A 6,928-nucleotide genomic window follows, 5' to 3' on the forward strand; every position below is an offset into this window, starting at 1 on the left:
TCTGCTGCTCCAAATCGGCAGGAACATGAGGTTTTCCAAGGTGGAACAGAGGGGAGGTGGATGTGTCCAGCAATAAGCCCTTCCCTGTGCACAGCTCAAGTTTGCCTGCAAAAAAAAAAACAAACAAACCACAAAACAGTAGCCTGGACCAACTCACAGAAAGCCCCTTGAAAATCTCTGGCTACTTTAAGGATCCACCAGTTTCATTTTAATTGGCTAACTAATCAGATGCTCATGGATGGCTCTGCACATGACAGTCAATCACTTCTAAGGGCATTTTGCAGGAGCTGGATTTTAAATATGAATTTGTTTGCCCTGTATTTTGTCAGTAAATGAGGGCATTGATTGAGGCTCATTATCTGAACGAATAGCAAGAATTCAATCCGGCTGAAAAGATGTGCATGCCTTCCAAGCGCAGAGTAGGAGCCCAGTCCTTGCAGCTGAGACACTGCCAAAATCCAGGCTGCAGGGATACTTGTTTACTACTTTGTAGGGGCTACTGTTCACCACGCTTCAAATAAGTTCACTCAGTACTGTTTGGTGAACATGCACAGTCTTTTTCTTGCTCACTGGGTTTTGGGCTGTTTGCACTTTAAAAAAAAAATAATAATAAAAAAGACATCTTTCAACTGAACTTCAGCTGCAATTCTTGGCCTGAATTTAGAATTTCTAGCAAACTGACAAAGAAATAGTTCATTAATTAACCCCCATTAAGAAGCATGTTGGCAGGAACTTCACAGCACCCGCAGGAGATGCAGCTCTATGTAGCTGCATGGGCAGCACCAGCACTGCCATGGCAGGCAGTGGCCAGATCCTTCCCCAGCCCCAGCATATTCCTCATCAGCTGCCTGTAAATGTGTTGTGATTTAAGCAGAGAGTATTATGAAATTCAGCAGCCTATTTGCAGAGCCCCCATGCTAGAAATTCAAAGTGCAGTACTCAGTAGCAGCAATTTGTTAACCATTTTTTTAAAGCCTAGGAAGCCACAGCAAAAACAGGATTTGTCTTTCAAAATAGACTCTTGGGAAAATGATCAAAATGTAATTTCTTCCCAGGTATTTTGCCTTTCCCTTTTTAAGGAATACTTCCCAGTTTTTGCTTTCTTTCTTTGTACCCCTGTATGTAATTCATTTGTTTTCCTAAATAGCAAACAGAAAAGGTGATCTAAACAAAAATAAGAATAACAAAACCAGAAAAGAATCATAGAGATTAAATGAGTCCATTTCATACTCTGTAAAATAACAACTTCAACATTTTAAACTTTTATGTGCAGACGGGGTTTTTGTATTTTATCTCAGTACAGACAAGTCACTTCTGCTCAAGCTCAGTTGTTAAATCAGGATGATTATTTTTATTTTTATGAACAGTGTCCAGAAATCAGTGACAAGAAGTATCTGGTTTTAGTAGTTTTTCTCTAGTGCTGTGACCTTGATTCTTCTCTCTTTAAACTGAACAGAAAAATCCTTCTGAATTTAGTGATGAAAGTTCAGACTTTTATAGCTCCAGTGCCAAATGTATCCCAGAGGAAAATTATATGGCCTCATTTAATAGAGAAAAGGCAAGAAGTCTGGCCAACAGCTAGAACTTGGCTCTTTTTTTGCAGTCATTTCAGAATAAAAAGCAGAGTGTTGGTAGTCTTTAAATATTTGATTCATACTATCAGGCTATTGTAATATACATTACTGATATGATCTGCACTTTTTAAAATTGGGGTTTGTGAATAGCCCTTCATATAACAGCTGTGCTTCAGGCCATCACACAACTAAGCTGCTGTCACATCAGTAGTGGTATTTTCCCTGCCACACTTGCAGGGACATGTTTTTATCCTACTTCTAGGCTTTGCTTTCAGTCTTACAAACAGCAGGGCAATGCAGGTAGAAAGAAAACACTGCCTCCTAGCTGAGGAATGCATGTGACCATCTGCTTTGCTCCATGCAGAGGGTGCATGGAGAAGGGCAAAAAAACACAGAACACCTTTTAGATCTCTGAAATCATCTCATTTGCCTTGGTTTTCTGCTACCCCACCACAGTATGCAGCTGCAAAGGCAGAGTTAGTGGCAGCCTGGGCTCTGGCTGGGACTGGACCCTTGCTGGGGCTCCTGGTCCCACCTCTCCTTCCTCGACAGCCTTACTCGTGAGCTACTGCCTGAGCCAGACTATGAAACAAAAATATTGTAAATCGCACCATAATGCACAAGCACAAAATGAGACCTCAGTCGTTCTCCGTATTTCAGCACCTCTTCAACCAAGAAAATACCTCTGTATTACCTGCCCTAAGCTCTACCTACAACTTGAGTTTATCAGCTGGGAGCTCCAAGACAGCTGAAAGATGCTGGACATGGCTGAGATGGGATTTTATTCATTGAATATGGGTCTTGCATCTGCTTTGCCCAACTGGGGACATCTAGCCAAAAAAAAATCAAATAAAAATACAAGAAATGGTACATGCACACGCTAAAAAGTGATGCTGTATCTCCGTACGGCCACCACCCAGCCTGAGCCTCTGTCCTTTGTCCAACAAACATGCCACATCTCCTGACCTGTGGGATGAGGTTTTGTTGAGAGCTGTTGCAGTTGGGGTTGGCTGCACCATGCCTCATTTACTGCAATCTGCTGCATCCCCAATGAGGGATGGGGGCAGCAAGAGAGAGAAATGCCCTGCTCCTCCCAGCATGGCAGGATGGAGCCATGCAAGCACATAGGATGCTCCATAGCAAGACATCCCCTCCCTGCCATGGCAAGAAGTCTGTCAGGAAAAAGGAGATACGGTTTTACACTAGTGTGTCCCACATGATGTAGTTATGTGGGTTTTAGTGCTCTTATGGGAATGGACTGAGGGAGCCCCAGGACTGAAATAAGCAGCATTAGAGTTGACCGTGGTCCCAGAGAGCATCACGTCTCTCTTAATGCCACCCCCAACAAACACAACCTGCCTCTGCAAACCATAGTGATGAAAAACTTCTCATTGCTTCCCGGTATCAGGAGGCTTAGGAATAATAACTGACTGATTGGGAAATGTGTGATAGTGTGTCTGCTTGCGCACGTGCATGCATGGATATGGAAGAGGATACATTTCTGAATAAGGTGTTATTTTTGTGTTAGTTGTAGCAATTCCCAAAAGGATTTGGGTATTTCAATAAACTCCAATCTCAAAAGAGAGTTTTTGCAACACAATCATCTTGAACCATAATAACTAAATTTGAAAATAACTATCATCTGCTATAAAGACATTAAAACATCTATAGTGGAACCATCAGGCTGTAAATGCCATGGGAGCTCTGCACACATACACACACATGATTAACAAAGAAAAAAGAAAGGAGAAAAGCACTGTCACTTCCAAGAAAACCCACAACTTACCACCTACACGATGAACTTTTAAGCACAGAAGGCAACATCCAATGAATTATTTATGAATTAATTTGCAATGAACAGTTTAGTAGTCAAAGGAAACACAAACTGGCAGCACAGCCCTGCCTGGGGTGATGGCAGGGGACACGAGTGTGCTATTCCTGTGGCAAGAAGACATTTAGCAGTATACATGATGAGTTGTACACTAAGAAAGTTTAAGACATAAATACAATTCCTAGCAACCACCAGCCTGGTGTATTAATATCCTGACATAGCCCGTGACCCCACTTGCACACTGCATTGGCACATGCCATCGCTCATCCAGTGACAGGTGACAGATGAGCCCTTTTTGGTCTACAGACATCTGCTGTGGCTGTAACCACTAGCAGGTGGAGTCACCCACTGCCTCACACCTTTCCCCCCATCACACGCTTTTTATGCTAAGCTAAAACACAAGTGCAGCGAGCTGCTGCTTAAAGGCTAATGAGAGGACCAATGAAATCAGCATATATAAAAGCCACATCTTGTTTTTAAATTAGATCCTTCTAGCCAGGCTGTAAAAGGGGCTGTCCCTGCCCAGCTCTGGAATGAACGCTGTGCTGAGGGCTCCACACCAGCGATGGCTGTTAGCATGACATTATCTTAATGTTTTTCTGGGTCTTTTTTTCTCCTCCTCAGCTGAGATCCTTGGTTCGACTGTGGCTGCAGCCAAGCTCTGGTCCTGATACTTGGCTGCAGAGCGGCATGGCATGTTCTCAGGCTGACTGGCTGCTGCACGCCTTATTTCTCTAACGCAAATATGGATTATGGACATAAACAAACCTGGCTGTATTCCTGGCAGAGCTGAGAAATGCACTCAGAAACTCCTGAGGCAGGGACGGGGCTGATGAAGGAGCTAACAGGTGTACACAGGCAAGAGAGGCTTGGGAGAAACCAAAAGGTGAGCAGGCATGTTGGTCTAGACTGTGCTCTGGGCTTGCTACAGGTCCTGCGGCATCGCCAGGCACAAGCTGTGCTGGGTCACATCTACTTGTGCAAACAGAGCAGTGGACACTTCCCAACGTAGCTCCTGACTGCTGCAGTTTGAGTAGTTTATAAATGGATCTTTGTTTTCATTCATTTCTGCAGCAACACCAGATTCCTTCCTGGTTCCAGTGGGGTAGCTGAAATCGGTGGTCCCCTTAAAGCACAATACTTCTAAGCTTGGTTTAGCTCCCTTACCATAATGGCTTTTGTAATGGTCACTTTTCTAAAATATATGCATTTCAGCTACCCTTAACCTTGGCTGTGCCTATCACCAAGCCCAGCATAGTAGCGCACAGTCCTGCATGCCAGGTGGGACATGGGTATTTTTTTGGCACTGCCAGAATGGAAAAACTGTGTGCAGACAGGCAACGTTTCTCTGTGAGAAACAGAGCAGCATTGCATATCCCACTAAGTTTGATTCACGCCTGTGGAGGCTCTGAATCATAAGGTGAAGACATGATCTTTCCCAAAAGCAAGTAAGAAGTGCACCTTTGTGTTGTCTTCCACCAGAAAGATTGAAAGTAAAAAGCAGAAAGATGCTGTGATAGTTTAAAGAAGTTGCCATCTTCTAACCTTAGGAACCAGGTGAAACATTTAAAACACCTCCACAGGTCAAACTCTGCTCAGATGTTGGCTGTTGGGAGGATGGTCAATCTTTCCCCTCCCAAAGAGAACAGATCAGGCAGAGTAGCTGAGAACACCAGGATTATGAGATTATTTTCCTGAGATTTTTTTTTTGCCTTTTTCTTCCTTTCTTCTTTCTCAACTGACTTCTGGACCTGAAGTCTCTTCCACGTGTGCTTGGTATCCACCAAATCAAACTCTTGGCTGGGACAAATCTGGTAAGTACTATGTGCCAAGGAGGAACCTGGTTTTTTTGGCAGTTTTGCAGGACAAGGATATTGCACGTACAACTTCTATCACAGAGCGAGAGGTATGATCACAGTGAGGCAGATGGAAGCTAGTGGAGCCCATGTGTCTCAGGGGTGAGAGGGGGAGGTAGGCACAGGCACCAGCTTCATCTAGTGACTGATGGATCTTACTTGTCACTTTTTTCCCTCTCACTCATGAAGACCTTTGTAACACCTAACAAGTGTCTATCTGGGTTTGGGAGATGTCATATGTTACTTATGCAAGAACTGCCTCATTAGCTATAACTGCTTCTGTGACTATATATTGGTTTTACTTTAACTATTCATGACATTTCTTTCACGAACACTCTCTCTCTTTCTAGTAAGTAAGTCTTTATGAAACTGGAGGAGGAGGAAGAAAAATTAAAAAAAAAAAATCAATGAAAATTATGCCTTACACATTTTCTTAGTTTTCATTTTCTGATTTGACTTTTGGACCTCCGTGGACAATCACTGATAAGGAGCCCAGGAAAGAAGAGATATCCTAGCCTTTGCCCCACTGCCAGTTTAAGACACACACTGACATTCTTCTTTCCTTCTTCAAGAAAACGATGGGAGGCAGCAAAAATTACAGCAGAAATATTGATAGGTCTGCAACCCTAGAGCAAGTTAAAGCAGTTCCCGCTGAATTCAGTAGTGTCCTCTCTGCTTATAGATTACCACTCCCACTTCTAAGAGCTAGAACAGCCAGTTTAGAATGAAAGGGCCAACATTTGGCATGATGTGAATGATGCCAAATCCAAAACTGTAGGCTAATTTGGCTCAGGATCACTGATGTGGTCTACTCCCTTCCTGAGAAATACAAGACTAAAACAGCCACCAGACCAAAACAGGAAGGTTATAAATAAATAATAAAATAAATAATAATAGGAGAATATTTCCATCTCTGCTTTGCATGAGAACTGCAAGGAAGATATTAAGGAATGGAGATGGCAGGAAATTCAGGGTAAACAGTTAATTCAATAAATTACAATTAATTATTTGCAATTTAAAAACATTTATAAGCTGCTAAATTCCATTAACATTGCATGCCCTGTATAAAGTGACCGCTAATTGCATATTAAAGAAGGACCGGCCTTTTTGTGTTTTCATCTCATCGCATGAAAAATAATTAGGTGAGGAGCACATTGCCCAAACCAGCCTGTCATGCAGCAGGCAATAGGCTGAAAGCTACAACGCACATCTTAAAGCACTTCGGGATGCAGGAGAAATCTAGATGCAAGAGGAATACATGCGATATGCTTGGGACCACTGAGAAACCACATTCCTTCCTCAGATGTGAAGCTGATCTAATGCTTTAACGGCTTTGATATCAAGTGCACCAAAAGTCACTGCTAGGTGGTTGTAAAGTTGCTTGAACTCCAGAAAATAACTGCGTCTGACCTGACTGCAATTACTCAGTTTATGAGAGCAGTTACAGCTTGGGGATATTGTTATTCTACCTTCAACAGAATAGAAAGACTGAGCTTCATTGCACATGCCTGACTCTTGCCTTAGGAGGACCTAAAGAGAGACTAGAAATGTCAAATTCACCTCCTGCTATCACAAAGAAATGGAGAATTACCAGTCACTGAGTCTGCATCACCCAAATACCCACCAGCGAGCCCCATGGTGCTGCACAGGAGCCCAAGATATGTGAG

The sequence above is a fragment of the Phaenicophaeus curvirostris genome, chromosome 15 (assembly GCF_032191515.1).
Source record: "Phaenicophaeus curvirostris isolate KB17595 chromosome 15, BPBGC_Pcur_1.0, whole genome shotgun sequence".
In the NCBI taxonomy this organism is placed as follows: domain Eukaryota; kingdom Metazoa; phylum Chordata; class Aves; order Cuculiformes; family Cuculidae; genus Phaenicophaeus; species Phaenicophaeus curvirostris.